Below are 20,435 nucleotides of genomic sequence, written 5' to 3'. Positions count from 1 at the left end.
AGACTCTGCTGAGCTCGATGTTCTCCCTGAAACATCCCATGCTTCCATGACCTGAATCCAGACGTTATTGCTGTTTTAAGTGTCTTTCTCATTAAACTGGTTTGGTGTGAAGCTTGGACATGGGAACCTTCCAAGTCCAGACACCGGGAGCTGAATGTGAAATAGCTGAATGAGAATGAGGAGAAATTGGAACTGCTAAAAACCAGTTCTCAAGGTTTTCTCAGGAATCCTTAGCAAAGGATGCACTGGGCTGTGCTGCACAAGGGTTTGCTGGAAGGGAGGTGTGAATCCCAGAAGGCTGAATTTCAGCATGTCCTCAGAAGCAGGAATTCTTCTTCGTTTAAAAAAAGAGGGAAAAGAGCCAGAGTGGGTGCACCTCACCCGTTCAATATTCAGCCCTCCTTCATGTCAGACCCCCACGTTCAGTTCACGCCTCCATCTCTCAGCTGTTAATGGAGCAGGAGACAATTCCGGCACGGAGCCATCCGGAGCATAATCCTGCCATTTGAAAGCACATAAAGGCACTTCATAGCAGCAAGTGTCAATAGCCACTCCCCTATTGATATAACATCCCTTCCCTCCTCCATAAACTCCGGCTGGCAAAGAAAATAAACAAGGGTTAGATGAAATCTAACCCCAGCATAGCTATAAAAGATGCTTCATAAAAAATAATAAAATAAACCAACCCACAAAAAAAGTGATGTTTAATCTGCTAATTCATGCTCAGGGCCCTGCTTCTTGTTTAGGGAGCGTGTGCAGAGAGCAGCTCGGATTCGGGAGAGGGGGAAAACACAGCTCAGATCCCCCACCACCAAAGCTGCTGGGAGACCTGGCAGACACCAGATAAAAGATTTAGTGGGAAGGGGAAGAGGCTGAAGCTGAAGAAGCCCTTAATCCCCAGTCTCACTGCAGAGCACTGGACATCCCTGCATCCCATGCAATGTTTGCATCCCACAGTAGCAGTGATGTGCTGCCAGAGGAATTTGGAAGAGAACCAAAAGCCAACTTGCTGCAAACATACAGCTCGCACTGGGGCTTGCTGCAGCCTCAGCTGGGACCCCAGAGATGCCCCACTAGATTTGCCTCTTCCATCCCACCTCCCAGCCTGTGGATAATGGCAGTAAAAAGGAAGAACTTGGGCACCTTAATCAAGAAACACAGATGACAAAATCTCTCCTTTGGCAGCTGAGGTTCTGATAGCCTAGAAATCCTTGCAAGAGTACACATGCGAGGATGCCCCATCCCTGGAAGTGTACAAGGCCAGGTTGGATGGAGCTTGGAGCAACCTGGGATAGTGGAAGGTGTCCCTGCCCATGGCAGGGCATGGAATTTGATGGGTTTAAGGTCCCTTCCAACCCAAACCGTTCCGTGGTTCTGGGATTCTATGCAAGGGCTGGCCAGTCAGGCTCCTCATGTTCTGCAAGGTGCAGATTCCATGAGGAATACCTGGGGCAGTTCCTAGGAGCATCTCAGGAGAAGATCTGACCTGCTGGGAAGAGGAGGGCTGGACACTCCTTCCCTAATCCCACCTGAGTGGCCTTATCCCCCCCTCAGTGCCCCAGCCCAGGTAACTGTACCCAGAAACATCCCTGAGATGTGAACACCAGCCTAGGAATCCTTAGGGAATCAGGGATCCTTAGGGTTTTTCAGAACTAACCTCTGCCTGTCACTCTGTGCTCCTCAGGAAAACATGGACCTGGAATGTTTTTGAGATACCCAAGCTTTTCCTGCTGCCACACAACTCTCTGCACTGGCTGCAGCAATTCTCTTGGATATCAGCCATCCCCACTCCACCTGGGAGAGGTTTAGTCCTCACACGGAGCTCATGAAACCCATCCTGAGACCCACATCAGGCAGGGGCACATGGAGCATCACCAGATTTGTGCCCTTTTCTGGATCTGGGACCGGGATTTGGGAGAAGAGTCCAGGCTCTGGAAAATTACAGACCTTCCCAAGAATCTTTGCAGAAGTTCAATCTCCTTCCTGCCCATCATCCTGGAAGTTTTTCAGAAGGCCTTTCCCTTTGTTTCTAGGAGCTGATGTTTTTTGGGAGGCTCCTGGTGTCCTGTATGGGCAATAGAACATTCTGAAAGAAAAAAATACTGCCAAAAAAAAAAAAAATTACTCCAAAACTGGGAAAAGGCACCTTGGATGTCCTGGTGGAGGACAAGGCTGTACTTAACTTGCATGGAAGCAATGCAGAGATGTGAGGAGGGGCCTTCAGAGGCCAGGAGGGGGTGAGGCACGGGTGACTTGGCCGTGTCCAGTTTTTCCACGGGTCAAATGAAAGATCGTTTGTAAAAAAGGAGCCCCTGATTGGTTAATGAACATCTCTCAATTTACAGCAGCAGAATGCTGGGTGCCATCAAATGCAAGCCCAAGTTAAAGCTATGACTGCTTTAATAATCAATGACTGCAGAGTATTTAAAAAAACAGCAAAGCTTTCAGGGGCTTAAGACTTATTGCTCGCATTTTCTCAGCTTTCTTAAAGAAAAAAGGGGTGTTGTAGAAAATGGTCAAATTTATCATTTATAGCAAAATATTAATGTAGCAGCAGGAGACTTGATGTGGCCATCTATCTCCAAGCATTCAGACTTCAAAGGAAGCATAAACACGAAATTAATGGTTTGTCTAGTGTAAAGGAAAAATAAATGCAAATGTAGCCTCATTAATACCAAGTGGGTGACTTCTTGGTTTATGGGGTTTGGATTGATTTTGTCAAAGGCCAATAGATTTATTAAAAATGTCTTTTAAATTTAGCATCCCTATACCCATTAGTTGAAAGAAATAAAATTCTCTGCAATCGCCACCACCTCTCCTCCTCCTCTCCCCCCCCTCCCTGGATGTTGTTTTACCTAAATAAAGTTCCTGCATTAGGACTCACTTTGCCCTGAAATATGTCTCTTGTAGGAGCTGCTATAAATGTCAGCATTTTCCCCGGCATTGGTTTATGGGCAGAGTGAATTTTAATGGCATCGTAATCTCGCTGCAATCAATTGTGCTCCATGGGAGGGGAAACCTAGGGGAGTGGCCATTAACCACAGCTCTGCATCACTCCAGGCCTCAGGAGCTTCCAAAGGGATTTTTTCCCCTATTTTTTTTTTCTTACCTGCTCACCAAATGTTTGCTCTGGGCTGTTTCATCCCCTTTCCCAAAGCTCCAAGTGGGCTGAGAGGATGCTCGCTCCTCAGGATGAGGTTCTGGATGGGACATCTCACATCCATCCCCAACCCATCAGAAGAGGATGGGATGTTTTCCAGGTGTCCCAGGGGTAACAATGGCAGCTGGTGGCTGCCACCTCTTGAGTGGCAGAGTGACTGAGCTGATTTAACCCCCCAACAAACCCTGTCTCAACGCATTCCATCACCTGCACCAAAGCACATCCCCAAAACCAGAGGCTGATGCACAGCTTGGAGGTTTCTTTAGGAAAATACAATAATACAACCTTATAGCCCCACATCACATATTTTTGGGTGGCTGCAGGGCTCAAAATCATAATGCACTGCTCAAAAAAACCAACTGGAAGTTGTCCTGAACCACAGTTCTTTGGTTAAAGTTGATTTGTTCAGGCCATCTTAAAGAAAGGGCTTGCAAAGGTGTTGCTGTGTTCCCACAGCTGTATGGAAAAATGGAACAGTGTCACAGGAGAGAAAGAAAAGGAGAGGAACAAGATCTGGGCCCCAAGGATGTGATAGATCAAGTAAAGATGAGATGAGGAAAATGTGTGAGAACAAATCTAGACTGGGAGGGAAGAGATTTAAGCTCAGAAAAGGCCTGGAAATGGAAATTTGAAATTCCTGTGAACAGAGGGGATGAAATGCAAGGGAGACAAATCCGAGATCCCAGAATGGGCCAGGCTGGGAGTGACCACAGTGTGTCCATCTGGTGCCACCTCCCTGCTCCAGCAGGGCCATCCCAGAGCCCGTGGCACAGATTGTGTCCAGACAGCTCTGGGGTATCCCCAGTCAGGGAGACTCCACACCCTCTCTGGCATCTGTTCAGGGCTCTGTCACTGCCCAGGAAAGTTCTTCCTCACGTCCAGGTGGAGCTTCCTGGGCTCAGTCCCTGCCCGTGGCTCTGGTGCCATTGCTGGGCCCCCAGAGCAGAGCCCGGGCCCTGCTCTGCCCCTCCCTGCAGCCGGGGACAGCCAGGGCTGAGGGCCCCTCTCAGCTGGGGCTCCTCTCCAGCCTGAGCAGCCCCAGCTCCCCCAGCCTTTCCTGGGCACCGAGATGCTCCAGGCTCTTCAGCATCTCCACAGCCTCTGCTGGTCACACTCCTTGGAATCATCACACTCACCACACAGAAAAACACAAAGTGGTTTATATTGCTGTGAAAAAATAAGAATCAAGGTATTAGATTACCTAGGAATTGAAGTTTTACAGCCACCTGTACACTGGGCTAAAGATTGCCAAGGGAAGCACCACCTGCAACCCAGCAAAAGATGCCATTTGGGGGCAGTGATTTATTCTGGAATTCTTGGCAACTTCAGATTTGCAAATTTTCTTTCCATCAAAACACAGGATGTAAATAGATATTGGGCTCTAGTGGTCTGTGTTGCAAGAAGCAATGGTATATTTGGAATACAGGTGGAGACCCTTTGAATCCAATTGATAGTGCAGGATGAATCCACTCAGAATTATACACTCAGGCAGACACAGGAAACATGGATGTTGGGCAATAATGGGATAATTTCCCACAAAGCTATCAAAAAAGAAAAAAAACTGTATGCAAATGCATTTATTACAAGAAATAATGAAAATCCACAATCAGAAGCTTTGCTAAAGCCAGAAATATTTTCAGGGCAGGAGCCCCTGAGTATTCACAGCCTGCCTGGCAAAGGCCCCCGTGCCTTTGCCTTTCCCTGCCTGGTGTGTGAATTCCTAATAAAAGTGACCCCATCTGCTGTCACTATCCATGCATAAATCTCAGGGCTGACAGCGATTAGCACAAGACAAACGGTCAAAAAACGTAACACTCTCCTTGACCTAGAAATCATCAATTCAGGAAAGCCTCTGCAAACAGCCTGGAACCTGTCAGCAGGGCTGGGAGGGGAACAAGTCTCCCAGCTCATTTAAATCTTGTGGATGCAAAACGTTTGTCCTACACAGGCAGGTTGAAATCAAACCCAAATAAGAGCAGAAAACTCAGCGCAAACAACACACAGGTGCTTTGTTTCCTCCACACAGAAGCAAAATATTTATGGGAAAAGAAACCTGATTAGGTTCTCATTTGCATCCACATCCAAATGCAAACTCGGCTTCATGGGGATGTTTCAAACTGGAAATGCCATTGCAGCCTGTGCAGAGCAATTCCCAAGTCACCAACACAAGCCAGAGCTGACCCTTCCAGGAAATCTTCCAGGCTGGGCTTTTCTGAATACACAGAAGAGCTCGGGAAGGAACTGGACCTGTTGGGAAAATGCTTCCTCTTGTGCTTGCAGAGCTCTCTGCCTTGTGGCAGAGAGGAGGGATCCTCGCTGAGCCCACACAGTTGGGAATGGGTGTGTCCAGTCATCTCCCAGACTTGGAATGCCAAGATTTTGGCATGGCCAGAGCACAGTTCTAAAAAAAAAAAAAATTAAATAAGAGCTAGGGCAAATCCTCCTCCCCCTCCACCAGATTTGTGCTGTCTCTCATAGGGAGAGTGGAAGAATTTGGGTGTCTGATGGAGGAAAAACTCAATTGCAAGGAAAATCTGAGTGCACAAGGAATGCCAAATCCCTTAAGGGTAACCCAGCAAATGAGGAGGGCTGTGTGGTAATGAAGCATTAGGTGGAACAATCCCTTATCCCGTGTCAGCTGTTTCCTGGGAAGTGTGCCTGGCATGAGCAGTGCCCATGGCTCCATGGAGCCAGCCAGTCCCAAACATTCAATGCCAGTGGCACCCAACTCACACCTCCCCCTTTAACCTTCAGGAAAAATAAAGGAGTTCAGGGCACAGCAGCCCCTGTATAGAGCCAAGCACTGGGAGCAAGGAGAGATGGATGGTGTGGCATTTTAAACCTTTCAGGAATGGGGTCAGGAAAGCCACCACCTCGTCCTGCTGGAGCACAGGGACAGCTCATTCCTCCCGATACAAACTGGGATCCTGGGTGCGCTGGGATTCACCAGCCTTGCTGATACAACTGTCAGTCCCTGCAGGCAGCAACAAGACATCAGCCAAGACTGCCCTTGTCCCCAGTTCAGGATGGACACAACCCTTTGGAGCCACAGCAGGTCCAGACCTGGAAAAAACACCACAGCTCAGCTGAGCCTGCTGGGCTGCCTCTCCCTCTGTGCCTTTCCAGCTCCTCTGGAGTCATAATCAGCCCTTGGAGCAGGCATTAAGCACCAGGAAGCTCCCAAACTGGTGTCCTTTATGAGAGCTTTTGTCTGGCTGCAGAAGGAGCCAGTCAATACCTCAGGCTGCTGCTTCTTCTCCTTCCCCCAGTGCTCCAGGGCCATTTCCTGGTGCCCATGCTGGCAGCAGAGGATCTTGCTGCTTCTCCCTTTTCCATTTGTCCTTTCTGATAGAGCTCAGAAAAAATAATTCATTCCTGCAGTGAGTGCATTCCTGCTAAACCTGCAGCACCTCTAATATTGGCTTGCAAAGTGAGAGACCTCTTGGCAACCCCGCAGTCAGACAGCCCTCTGAGGCTTGTCTACACTGCCACTGCCATGGTCCTCACTGGACAGCTGGGAATGAATCCAAAGCACCAGAGCAGAGCTGCTCCATGCTGACAGAGATCAGCTTATGCAGCAGTCATTGCACAGGGAAGATCACCATATAAGAAAAACAAGATTATGGGGGATGTTTCTCCTCCAGCCTTCATACATAATGAAAAAAAAATGAACCATGCTTAGGGAAAATTCTCGGAATATACCTCCTCGCCCTTTTCATATTTTAAAGACCCTGGAATGCCAGGACAAGGGGGAATGCCTTCCCTCTGCTAGAAGGTGGGCTTGGATGGGATATTGAGAATAAATTGTTCCCTGTGAGGGTGCTGAGACCCTGGCAAAGATTTCTCAGAGGAGCTGTGGTTGCCCCGTCCCTGGAAGTGTCCAAGGCCAGGTTGGACAGGGCTTGGGGGAACCTAGGCTCGGGGAAGGTGTCCCTGCTCATGGCAGGGGTGGGACTGGATGGCTTTAAGGCCCCCTCCATCCTTCACTGTCTTCCCCCAGTGAGCTCCTGCGATCCAATGGGAAAGGAGCTTCAGTGGGATGGGCCTTGCTGAGATGATCCTGACAGCTCTGCGTGGTCTCATCTCTCTGCTTCCAACCAGGCTACACTGGAGCTTGAACTGGGCTCCCTCTGCCTCCTCCAGGCCCATTCAGATCCCATGGTAAGGAACACTCTTGCCTGGGTGTGCTGCCTCTGCTGGTGTCTGCCCAAAGGACCCAAATGTTGTTCCTTGCTTTGCTGTGTTTGTACTGCTCCTGGTGGAGTCTCACAAGGATTGAGTCTGTCTCCCCTCTCTTCGAGAAGAGAAACATCGTGGTTCTTGTCCAACAGCAAGTCCAAAATCCATCCCACAGACTCAGAAAAGGCTGGGTGTTCAATTAACCTTGGTTGGTTAATTGACAAGTGTGGTAACTTGAACAATTCCCTACAGCACCCCAATGCACAAATGAACATTTCCTCCCCTCCATGACATCCAACAAGCCAGGTCTGCAGGTGTTGCTCCCCTGCACACACACATTCCCTGGCCAGGCAGCTCAGACCTTCCCGCTGCTCCGAATTGTCCAAAAGGTCCCCGCACTCCTCCCGCACCAGCAGCTCAGGAAACCAGGTCTTCCTCCTGCATGTACCAACATGAGCCTGAGATAATAAACGAGGCCTAGAAGAAGAGAGAAATCATCAGGGCTGTTAATTTGACACCAAGTCTTTTGATCTCCTCTTCAGATCATAAGGGAAGGGTAAGTGTGCTTCCTTTTAATCTTCACTCCCGCACTTTAAAGGCCTCAATAATGTTCCCACCAACCAGATCATTTTCATTTGCAACTCTAATTAATCTGTGAATAAATATGCTTCGGAGAGGTGGATTGATTTAAATGAGGGCTGTCTTTTCACCTTTAATCTATAATGCTGCATTTCTCTCTCTTGAGAAAATAGCTCCTAGCTTGCACTCTCTGCCTTTCTCCCCAAGTTCATGCAAGGCTCTTTCTCCTCTTTTTTATTATTATAAAATAATGGCTTCAGCAGGTGAATAAAAGGTTAGGCAAGTTTGACAAAAATGGGAAGCTATTCACCCTTGCTACCTTTAATCTACTGCATTCTCCTCCTAATGAGTGTAAATTACCCAAGCCATTTCACAGAGCCTTTCTCTGGCATAATACCTCCGGCAGCCCATTCTCACAAGGGCGGGTTTGTATTATTAGTATCAGTATTATCTTTAATCTTTTGTGGTGTGAAGAATGAGGACAACACACGGATCCACACCAGGCAGTGGGAGCCAGGCCCAGGGTAACTGGGCTGTGTGAAGGAATGGGTCTTCCAGCAGGAGGATCTGGCATCCTCAGAGGATGGAAACCCACCAAAAAAATGTCCAGCCTTGCAAAGCTTGGCTGAAGTTTTCTCTTGGAGTCTTTAATAGATTCAGCCCCAAAACCCATCCAGCTCCACAAAGAAATGGGCCAGACAATCCCATCTCTGATGTGAACAGTCTTTAGAGGGTCCCACTCTGGGAAGGTGATGGATCTGGGAGGTGCTGGAGTGTCTCACTCATTGGGATGTTGGGGAGTGACTCTTGGTGGAATTGTAGGAGCATCCTGGAATCATTTATGCTGGAAAATACCCCTAAGAACATTGAGTCCAACCAGGCCCATCATTAAACCCTTTCCCCAAGCACCACATCTACACATTTTTTTAAACTCTTCCGGGCACAAAATCACAAGCTCTGAGGACAGAAGGGATGAAGAAGAAATCTAATGTAAAACATCCCCCACAACCTCCACGAAACCCCAAATGAAGGCGAGGTCTCAGAGGGAATCTTTCAATATCCATCTCAAATTGCCCAGTTACTGAGAAGAAACCAAATGAGAGTCACATGCCAAGAGAACCTCAGGAGGAGTCTCACATCTTCAGTGGTGATCTGGAGAAGGCATTTACGACTTTTGTCCTGGAGGTACTCGAGTCTACTCAGAAGAAGATATGAAGGAAAAGGGCGTACAGCATACAGGATATGGGCAGGAAAAGCACAAGGCTGGGATCAAATATCCTCATCCCCAGAGAGAAGAGGAGCCTCAGAAGTCACACAGAGCGCAGGGACTGCTGCAGGTGAGCACTGTGTTGAACTACACTCGCAGTGAAATAAGGAGGCAAACAGACAATCCAGAAGAAATCAAGGAGCAGACAGTCCTCAAGTGGTCAAGTTGACTTGAGGAATTGCCCAAGGGGCCACAGCAGGAAGCAGGATGAGAGCACCTGCTGCTTCACAGTGATGTAGGGAGTACTGAGAACAAACTGGGAGCATTACCACTTTTCCATGGAAACCCTACATCCACAGGCCCTGCCAGATCCATGGAGCCCAGGGGTCAGCATCGAACCACATCCCTCATGGCAAGAACTGATGCCACCCCTCAGCATCCATGGGCATCACCATTCCCTGCCAGCTGGGATGCAGGACAAGGAGGGCTGGATATGGCTGGAGAGCTGAAGCAGCCTGGGAAACTCCCCTCTCCTAAACTTGCCCAGTGCTCTGAGGAAGAAATGGAGTTTCCACTTGGTTCAAGATAATAAAACACAAAAAAAAAAAAATCCTCCTGGAGCAGCACGAAAATCTTGGCTTTGCTTCAAGCAGTAGCTGGGCCATTGAGGAGCCCAGGCTGTTGCTGAGGCCTCCATCATTCCTCTCATCTCCGCTGGTTCAGGTCCCCATTACTTCAGTTATATTATATGTCTTGCTTTTATTTTTTACATGTGCCACTTGTGATTATTATTCTTCAGCCTAAGAATGCCTGATATTCAGAGGCCCTTTGTTTCACTCTCATTATGCACACATATATGTTCAAGGTCGCCAGTTAGTCTATTATTCAAGTGGGCACTTTTTTTTTATCCTGTTTCATCCCCCCCTCTCCCCAAAGAGGCTCGGTTCAAGGTCTCACATTCTCTGCTTTCTCCCTTAAGTTTTACCATTTCTCTTCCTTAGAAAAACATTTTCCCTTGCCTCACATTCTCCAGTAGCTTCCATTCCATTCAATCCCTGCTAATATATATATCCAAAAGCAGCCCAGGGCAGAACCCATACCAGCTGCTGCTGTTGTTTTAAAAGAATCAAAGCAAGCTCTTTATTTCCTTCCACTCTCCAACAATTTCTTGGGTTGCAAACTTCAGTACAGAGCATTCTTGGAGGTGCCCAGGAGATTTCCAGAGCATTTGCAGCAGTCCTGACAAAATCTCAGGCTGCTCCCTGAGGATTTGGGTGATAACCACAATGGAACACGCTCATTCCTACCATCAGACAGGAATTTTGGCTGCACTGCTTTTGTCTTGCTTGCAACAAAAGGTGAACCAGCAAGGGATCACCCAGCAGGCTCATGTTTAATTTTGGATAAACAAGGAAAATATTATTTTAGCCCCCTACAAACACCTATTTGTTTGTCAAGTGACATCCCCATCAGCAAATCTCCCTGTACAATTAGTCATCTCTCATTATCCAGGTGTATTTATGTATGTGCAGGAAAAAAAAAAATAGAAAAGCTTTCTGAACCCTCCAAGGACCTCATAGCATCCACTCCTGTGAGTGAGGTGCAGCTGTGGTTCCACAGCATTACACTTTGAGACAACCATCAAAACGAGGAAATTCAGGCTGTTCCGCTTGGGACGGGACTCAGCAGAGCCCTCTGTGAGGTACTGAGGAGGAAACTGCACTTTCATGTGCAGGATAAAGCTCTTGCCCCAGGGAGAGGAGCCAGTTTGAGAAGGAGGTGCCTCCCCCAGGATGGACACTGCAGCTGCTGGGGCTCTGTGCTGCTCCAGCAGTGGCACAGCCTGTCTGGGAACCACAGACACATCCAAAGAAAAGCTGTCAGGGAATAAGGGTGTGGGCAAAGAGTTAATGGGAGCCAGTTGTACCTCTGTCAGCAATCACAGAATCAGAGAACGGTTTGGGCTGAGAGGGACCTTAAAGCTCATCCAGTCCCACCCTCTGCCATGGCAGGGACACCTTCCACTATGGCAGGTTGCTCCAAGTTCCATCCAAGCTGGTCTGGAACACTTCCAGGGATCGAGGGGCAGCCACAGCTTCTCTGGGCAACCTGTGCCAGGGCCTCAGCACCCTCACTGGGAAGGCTTTCTTACCAATATCCCATCTATTGAACGTTCCTCTGGCAGTAGGAAGCCATTCCCCCTTGTCCAGGCACTCCAGACCCTTGAAAATTATCTCCCTCCATGATTCCTGTTGATTACTTCAGGCACTGGAAGGCCACAATGAGTCGCCTGGAGCTTTTCTTCTCCAGGCTGAACAATGCCAGCTGTGCCAGCCTTTCCTCCCAGCAGAGCTGCTCCATCCCTCTGCTCACCCTGGTGCCTCCTCTGCGCTCTCTCCAGCAGCTCCAGCTCCTTCCTGTGCTGGGCCCCAGGGCTGGGGCAGCTCTGCAGGTGGGGTCTCACCTGAGCAGGGCAGAGGGGCAGAATGCCAGTCCCTTTCCTGCTGCCCACCCTGGGGATCAGCCCTGGATACCCTGGAGTGGGGGCATGGAGAAGATCCCAGACCATGGGGAAGATGTGCAGAGGACATCCTGTGTTTGTAAAGGTTTTTACACCATTTCCTTTCCTCAGGCTCAGCCCCACACACCTGTGTGGTCTGTGTCACCTTTGTTTCACATAACCCCGAGAGCCAAATTTCATTTTCCATGGGGTCACCAGGAGCACTTTCTGAACACTGGGGGCTTCACTGAAGTCATGGAAGCAGGAGATGAAGTTTCTTGGCACATGGCTCCACATGACACAAGAGGCAGGCCAAGACAAGGAATACTCTGCCATCTTTTATGTACATGATTTTTTTTTCCATTTAGGATCAGAAAGAATTCATCTTCCATCCTTTACACCACAACATTTCTCAAGGCCCTCACACCCCAGGTTACCCTCACCACTTGTTTTATTTATAATCTGCTCTGCCCCCTCTTTCTCTTCTTTTTCTGCTTTATTTTTTTCTTAAATATATTTTATTTTTTTGTTTGCCAGGCTCAGTCGCAGCACAAGGACATGGGGAAAGACATTCTTTCAATTCTTCGGGCATTGTGGCTGCCTGAAATGGGAAACAAGACAAAGCCAGAGAAGAAAAGCTTATTATGGGCAGCCTAGTTGGAAGAAAATGAATCACCCAAACAGATAGGTTTCAATGATCTCAGGCGAACTCCGCTCTTTATTCCACACACCCGCGTCTAATTGTTCCAGAAAATGTTCATCTGCTTCATAATGACAGCAATAATGGAAATGCGAATTTCCTTACATGAAATAAGGAAAAAAGTTTATTCAAGGGTCTGCTTCGGAAAGTACGGCCATAATGCACTTTCTTCTGGGGATTTAATAGAATTTCCTCTCAGAGAAATTGGATGGTTAACAAGTAATTTTTTAGATTTGAAGACTATGCGAGCCAGGAGAGTTTCCTGCCATGAGAGAGGGCTCATGGGGTTAAGGGACAGGGCAGTCTGCTGGTATTGGAGAAGGGACAGGATGGGAAAACTCAATGGCAGCATTTGCCCTGCTGGCAACCTGGCAGGGCCCCTCCTGCTCTGCCCAGCTTTTGTGGGGGGATGGAAACAACTGCCCCAGTTTGAATTCAGGACCTAAAAGTCAGACCACAACTCTAAATCCCTCCCCAGGATCCAACTGGGCTGCAGTGCTCCCCTCATTTGGTGAAGGGTGGCATAAGCAGGACACCGTTATGCAATTTCCCTGGGCAAGAAGAGCAGAAAGAATTCAAGCTAGAGGAATTTCATGGCAGGCTGGAGCAGACCCCTGAGTCAAGACAAGCCCAAAAGGAACAGCAGGAGAACCCCAGTATCTGCAAGGCACAGGACAAAGGAGCTCACTGGGCTTCCTGGAAGGACCTCAAGACCTAAAGTGAAAGGGGAACAGCTACAGTTTCCCTTAGGAACTTCAGAGGCAGAGGGAGGTAGCACCAGAGTGTGTGGATCTGAGTTCACACTGTGGTGAAAATCTCCTCTTGGGCCTGCAAGTCCATCTGATGTTCTTCAGGTGCTGATGGTGCACAAGGCAAAGCAGGATCCTCCTGGCACTACAGCCCACTCAGAGTCATGGAATCCAGGAATGGCTGTGGTTGGAAAAGACCTTAAAGCCCATCCATTTCTACCCCCTGCCATGGGTAAGGATGCCTCCCACTATCCCAGGCTGCTCCAAATCCCATCCAACCCAGCCTGGAACACTTGCAAGGATGGGGCAGCCACAGCTTCTCTGGCCAGCCTGTGCCAGGGCCTCCCCACCCTCACAGTAAAAAAATTCTTCCTTACATCAAGTCTAAACCTCCCCTCTTTTAGTTCCAAACCATCACCCCCAATCATCCCAGGGGTCAACTGTAGGTGATAATCCATCAACTCCAAGACATGATGCAAAGTGTCCCTCTAAAGTAAAATCCAGGCTCTCTCAACTCTGCCTCTAGTCCCTTTCTAAGGCTGGGAATGAAGATTTAGGGCACACAGGAATATTTCCTGTGGCGGGGCAGCAAGGGAGTTAAATAACACATAGAGAAAACCCTCGTTTAAACTGAAGAGATGTGAAATTGTTCCCTGTGGGAAACGTGGCAAAGTATCCAGCACGTCCCAGTGTTCCTGTCTGTCAAACAGAACCGTGCTGCAACTTTCCAAGGAGAACATTTTGACCTAAGCTCAGGCAGGAGGCAGGGTTGGAAGGGAGGATGGCTCCCATTCCATATCCTTGAGCTGCTGAGAAGGAAAGGCTCCATTCAATTCCGCGGGATCCTGAAGGACGTGACCAACTTTGAAAGCCATGAGTCATCCGACGGGAGCCAGGCGGGAGGAGAAGTCCTGCAATTCAAGCTGGAATTGTGCTCAAGTGCTTCAAGAGCTGAGGCCTGAGAAAACAGGCTGGCAGGTGCAATTTTCCCCCTGGAGAAATTATAAATCTCCTCTTGTTGATTTATTTTAAGGGGAAGAAAGATTTCTGCTCCGTAAGTTTGTTTTTTTTCTCTAAAGAACTCCCTGGGCTAGTTCTTGTCCTGATGTGAGAAGCAGTCAAGGAGAAAGACAGAGGATCTTCAGCAGTAAAAATCTGCAGAATTTAGGGGATTCTGAAAGAGAACAAGAACAACCAGGAGATAAAAAAATACATCCAGTGGGCGTCTTCCAGCTCAGCAGCATAAATTGGCCTGGGGAGATGAGCCAGATGCATGCCTGGACTCCCCAAAACCCATTTCCTGAGCAAACTTCCCCCAAATTTCAGCTTAATCAGGCATCTGGGTGGCTCAGCAAAGATGAGCCCAGTTCCTGATGGCAGGAGGTTGCTTCTTGCTGGAAAAGCACTTGGGAAGGACCGGAAGGAAGGGTGACACCTCTCAATTTCTTCACATCAGGGTTTTGTCTGACAGCACCTCTCTGTTCACTGTTCCCACATGCAGGACTTTTGAGGGAGACACAACGAAGTTCCTTGGGAAAGCTTCAGCTGGGAAACTGCTTAAAAGCTACCTGATGTTCATGTTTAAAGTTGTAATGCTTTAGGTTTTATAAAAGTAGCAACATGGGCTTTCTCAGGGAATTAATTGTGCAATTTCCAGGGGCATTTCAAAGAACAATTCAGGAAATAAACTCCTGATTTGCAGCATCATTTACAGACAAGCAAAAAGCACTTTCCCCCCACCCATAATTCACATTCATCCCAAAAAGCTGTTTGTTGTCTAAATAGAGACTCTGTTTTAATTGGTGCCCAGTGTACCTTGGAGCAGGTGTCCCTGGAAACATCCAGGACTAACCTGGAAGATCTCATCAGCAAAACAGTCATCTGAGGCCAGACACTTCACACAACAGCACCAAGGGCTGACGAGCCTTTTATGTCAGTGGAAATTTAAGTTTTAAAAAGCTTTAACTCCCTTTTTAATTTTACTCACATGGAAAAACAAGGAGGAAGCACTTCCACAGCCACATTCCAGCTCAGCTTTGCCCCTGAAATCACCTGCACAGGGATGGGTGCCCTGCTGATGGATTTTACCTCTGCATTTGGAGCCTTAGGTAGGTGAAAGGAAGGAATTCCCGTGTCACAGGTCCTGTGCAAACCCTCAGCTCTCGGGAAAACTACAAATGCACAAAAGGTACTAAAGAACTCTGTGTTACACTAGCACTTCAGTAATCCTGGGATAATTAACTGGGCTTAAAGGGTGAGGTTTGTCACCATCAAGGAGAGCTTGAAATTGCCCCCAGAATCTCAAGGGGCTGAGGGCTCTGTGTAAGGTGAAGGAACAAGTCTAGAATTTGGGGTTGGGAAGAGCTTTTTGTATCTAAAAGCTCTTGGGGAAGAAATCACCGAGTGAATCCCACCATGAAATCACCACGTGAGGACCAGGAAGGAGTGGCACTTGGACATGGAAGTCACTTGAGTGAAGAAAAGAGCAAGGAAGAAAAATATCCACCTGCCGTCATCATCAGAGCACTGGAATCTCAGAGCCTGTAGTCAACTCTAGTCAGTGTAGAACATCTTTTTCCTCCCTTCCCACTTAAAATAGCCCCCCAGACCCTCAGGGATATGAAAGAGGGATACAAAACATAAAGAATTAACTTCCCTCAGGACATAGAGCAGAGACCATCTCCCTCCAGGAGGCATCCACCCAGCACTAAGAACATTCTCAGCCTTCCAGACACCCTTGTAAAGCCCATCAGGCTCTTGGTGAACTCCTCCACCTGTGCCAAGTAGGACCAGCTGCACCCTGCATCCTCCATCCCACCCTTTTCTCAGTCCACATCATGTTCCCTTAAAGGGATCTATAAAAAAAGCTGGTGGGGAACTTTGGACAAGGGTGGCAGGACAAGGGTTTCCCTCTGCCAGGGCAGGTTAGGTGGGATATTGGGAAGAAGTTCTCCCCTGTGAGGGTGATGAAGCTCTGGCACAGGTTCACCAGAGAAGCTGTGGCGGCCCCTGGATTCCTGGAAGTGTCCAAGGCCAGGTTGGACAGGGCTTAGAGCAACCTGGGCTAGTGGAAGGTGTCCCTGCCAGTGGCAGGGCATGCAACCAGATGGGATTTAAGGTCCCTTCAAACCCAAAGAATTTGATGATTCAATGATTCACTGTAATGCAAAGCTTTGCTTCCTCCTGAGACATAAAATAGGTGTTTTCCAAAGGGTTTTGGTCTGCAGGATTGGTGAGTGAGGAGCTCAGGCATCCCTTCCAAGCCTGCTCCTTTTCCTGCTAATGGATGGGTGAGTGTTGCATTGAATCTCTTGCTGAATTGGGACTGGGGTTAGGTTCCTTTAGACCATCCACGGGATTTGGCTTCTTTAGGCTGCTTTGACATCCTCCTGATGGGTCCTGATGGCTGCATGGATCCCACACTGGCCCAGGTCCCAGGAGCTCCCTGTGCCCACAGCCATCACAGCCACTCCACACCCAGCTCCCACAGGGCTCTGGGAACCCTTTCCAGGTGCAGCCCTGACTCTTTTTTGTTTTCTCCCCACCTGGATTCACCAAAGCAGGGTGCAGGCGCTCAGGGTTGGTTTTTCTGGAGGTGACTCCCATTGTTCCTTCCCCGCCTTGCACAGCTGGGCCGAATGCATGGAAGGTCAGTGAGAAATGAAGCTGCTTTTATCTGCCATCTCCCACCAGCCCTAAGCTGGGTCCCCTTTTTCACACTGAGGCCTAGCCAAGCATGAAGGAAAATAATTTTACCCAATCTCTCTGCTCTAACGCGCACCAACCCCCCGCCCTCCTCTTTTCCACAACTCCCCACCAATCTAAAAGGGAAAGAATTAGAAAAAAAAAAAAAAAGCCCTTTCCACAATGAAAGCACAGCCAGATAGAAATCTTGGTGAGGCACCACTCTAAATGTGACTGCAGCTTTCAGCCTGTCCTCACTCAAATATCGCCAGCCCCACTGTTTACTCTCCTGCTATAAAAATAATAATAATAATAATAAAAAATAGTAACCTGGTGATTACTCATGTTCCACGTAATTGCAACAGGCAGAGGAGAGAGGAGTGATTAATTTGCCTTGTGAATTATGCATTATTTCCCCAGCTCCTTCCTCCCCCTCAGCCCAGCTCCCAGCACACTTCTCCAGAGCTTTATTATGTATATTTGTGGGATATTGTCACCTGTCCTGGCTCTGCTGGAGAGCTGCTGTGGGTGGGTATCAGTGGAGGCTCGGTGTTTAATCCGCTATGAGCGCTCTGGGTTTGTTTTCTGCGGTCGCCAGAGGAGCAGGAGGAGCAAACCTACCAAGCCAAGGCTGAGAGCTGGCCCGTGTAATTCCCAGCTGCAGGATTTAGGGAGCCACACAAAACTTGCACAAACGAGACAAAGGCACTCCAGGCACAGCAAGGAGGCTGCTCCTTCGGCTGGAAAATCCTGAGTGGAAGAGTTCCTCCAGCTCAGCCAAACATCGAATGTGTGCCCTTGTTTTCTTGTGGGAGCATCCCTGTGCTCCAGTTAACAATCCATAGGCCTGATGTCCTGGGCTGCAGTGTTTTCCTCAAATCAGGGCATAAACAACTCCACAGTGTTCAAAAAACAAGCAGATGTGGCATCATAATTGAGAGGGCATGGTGGTAGTTGGTCAAAGGTGATGATCTGGAGGTGTTTTCCAGCCTTAATGGCTCTGTGATGGTGTTTGGGTGCTCTTTGTGTCCCAGCAGATGCAGTTCAGACTGGTGAAACTCATATCCCTGCCCGGGTGTTCCTTTCTTTTGTTGGTGATGGAGGACATGGAACTCTTGGAGCAAGTCCAGGGAAGAGCCATGAAATTGCAGAGTGAACTGGAGCACCTCTGCTACGGATTCAGGCTGGGAGAGCTGGGGCTGCTCAGCCTGGGGAAGAGAAGGTTGTGTGACAGGGACTTCCAGGGTCTGAAGAGGCTACTGGGAAGCCAGAGAGGGACTTTTCATCAGGAACTGGAGTGACAGGACAGGGGAGAATGGGTTCCAGCTGAAAGATTTAGGTGAGATACATGGAAGGAATTCCTGGCTGTGAGGGAGGTGAGGCCCTGGCGCAGGGTGCCCAGAGAAACTGTGGCTGCGCCTGGATCCCTGGAAGCATCCCAGGCCAGGTCGGATGGGACTCGGAGCCATCTGGGCTGGTGGAAGGTGTCCCTGCCCATGGCAGGGGCGGAACTGGATGAGCACTAAGGTCCCTCTCAACTCAAACCATTCTGCAATTCCATGATTCTGCGCTCCAGACCAAGCAGCAGAAGGGGTCTGGAGAATGAACACCATCCCCTTGGAGATGCACAAGGACATCAGGCACCAACACTCTGTCAGCTGATGTTCCACAGATGATCTTCCATCCAGGAACGCCTTCACCCACGCCGTGTCCATCACTCTGAGTCACCAAAGGACTAGAACATGTCCTCCCTTCCCAGCTTCTGCACAGCTGCTCCCAGGCTCCAGAGTTAAGGTGGGTTTTCATGATTCCATGATTCCATGACCCAGGCAGTCACAACAAGTGGTCAGATCCCTTCCTGGGGTCCTTCAATCAGCAGAAACACAGCCCATATGGCAGCACCAGCTCTGTGATCTACTGGGACAGCATCTCCTGCCACCTGACTGCTGGGGCTCCCAGGAAAGGGGGATTCAGCCTCCAGGGAGGCATTCAACAGAAAAATCTGATGTCACCCCAGTTTTGATCCCTACAGAAGTATGTGACAGAGATCTGCTGGAGCAAAATCTGTCCCCCTGCAATAATCCTGTGGCTACAGGTCCCAGCAGCCTCTCCTAATGGTGCTCAGGGGGCTGTGGTGCTTCCCAGACACCTCCTTGTTCCTCCCAAGGAGAGGCTGGAGGGACAAGGCGTGGAAAGCACCAGTGAACCCTTCTCTAGATCTTCCTAAGGAGATTTTAGGGAGAGATCACCTACTAAGGAGAGGCTGGATACAAATTTTCAGGATCTAAAAGCTGATTAAAAGCTCAGATAAGGTCAGCTTTTCCCAAAAGCTGCTTTTGAAAAGCCCTCTGCTTCCCTCTTTTCCTTCCTCACCGTCCAAAATCCCTCTCCGCCTTCCTGAAGGTGAAAGGAGCTGAGCCACGGAGGGCTGCCAGCGAGGGAGCTCCCCGTGCTGGGCTGCTGGGTGGATTTGTTCCCTCTGTTTTGTGCCTGGGTGGATTTGTTCCCACTGTTTTGTGCCTGGACGTGCAGCCCAGACAACGGGCATTGAGTGCCCCGGGCCCTGGGGACAGCACTGTCCTTGCTCTGCCATCAGGTGCACACAAAGCCAGGAGCCTCTGCAGGAACAGAGCTCTGCAGAGCTGAAAGGCGATTAGCATATTCCAGGGGGAACTTTTTTGCTCAAAATGAGAATAAACAGAACTGAAGGATTACAAAACCAAACATGGAACATTACATGGAGCAATAATTGCCTCCTATTATTTCCCTGCACTCACCAAAACAGCTATTTAGACAAACAAAAGAGCAAAGAAAGGCAGAGACCAGTGCTGAAAGTTGTTTTATCTCTACTAATCCCCACTGCTTTGATAAGTCTGTAATAGGATCATTTGGCATCTCCAAAGTGCAGCATCTCAGGAAATTTCTCTGTGCAGGCAGGTTGTGCTCAGGTGTCTGTTCCCAGCTCCCAGCCGTGGGGTGAGCACAGAGTCTGTCAGGCTCTGGGCACACAGTGGAGGGAAAAAAAAAATCTCCCTCTACTTTTATGCACGGATACAGGGAACTTCATGCCCCTTCTTTAGCTTGGACTGCTTCCAAAGATTATTTTCTTATTGTTTTATTAGATTTGTTTTCATATTTCATGACCAGGCTGCATGGGGCAGTGGTGAAATCACCATCCCTGGAAGGGCTCAAAAGCCATGTGGATGTGGCACCTGGGGACACGGGTTAATGGTCAGTACCAGTCCTGGCTTGGACTCAGTGGGTCTATTCCAACCTTAACAATTCCACAGTTCTGTTGTTATCAATTTAGTTACTATGGATGGTCTTTGGTCCAATTTGGGTGCATTTGCCCATATTTAAAGTAGCCCATTCCACAAATGCTGTCAGTCACTGGATTGCCCCAGAAGTTGGGATCAAGGAGTGTGTCAGACACCAGGGCTGTGCTCCTCCATCCCAGCTGCTGGAAACAGCAAATATCAACATTTGTCTTGAGTCCATAAGAAGCTTTTCTCAATTGTTTGATATTTTTGGTCCTCACAATGTCCTTTCCCTCTCCACATTATGTTGTTTTGTACCTAAGACACTCACACACTCCATTTCTTATGTGCTCCAGGAGCCGTGAATTCCAAGCTGATTCCCAGCCGTGCTCTTTCCTGTCTTCTCCCTGCAAGGACCAT

The sequence above is a fragment of the Motacilla alba genome, chromosome 9 (genome assembly GCF_015832195.1).
Source record: "Motacilla alba alba isolate MOTALB_02 chromosome 9, Motacilla_alba_V1.0_pri, whole genome shotgun sequence".
NCBI lineage: Eukaryota > Metazoa > Chordata > Aves > Passeriformes > Motacillidae > Motacilla > Motacilla alba.
This window is presented reverse-complemented; position numbering follows the sequence as displayed.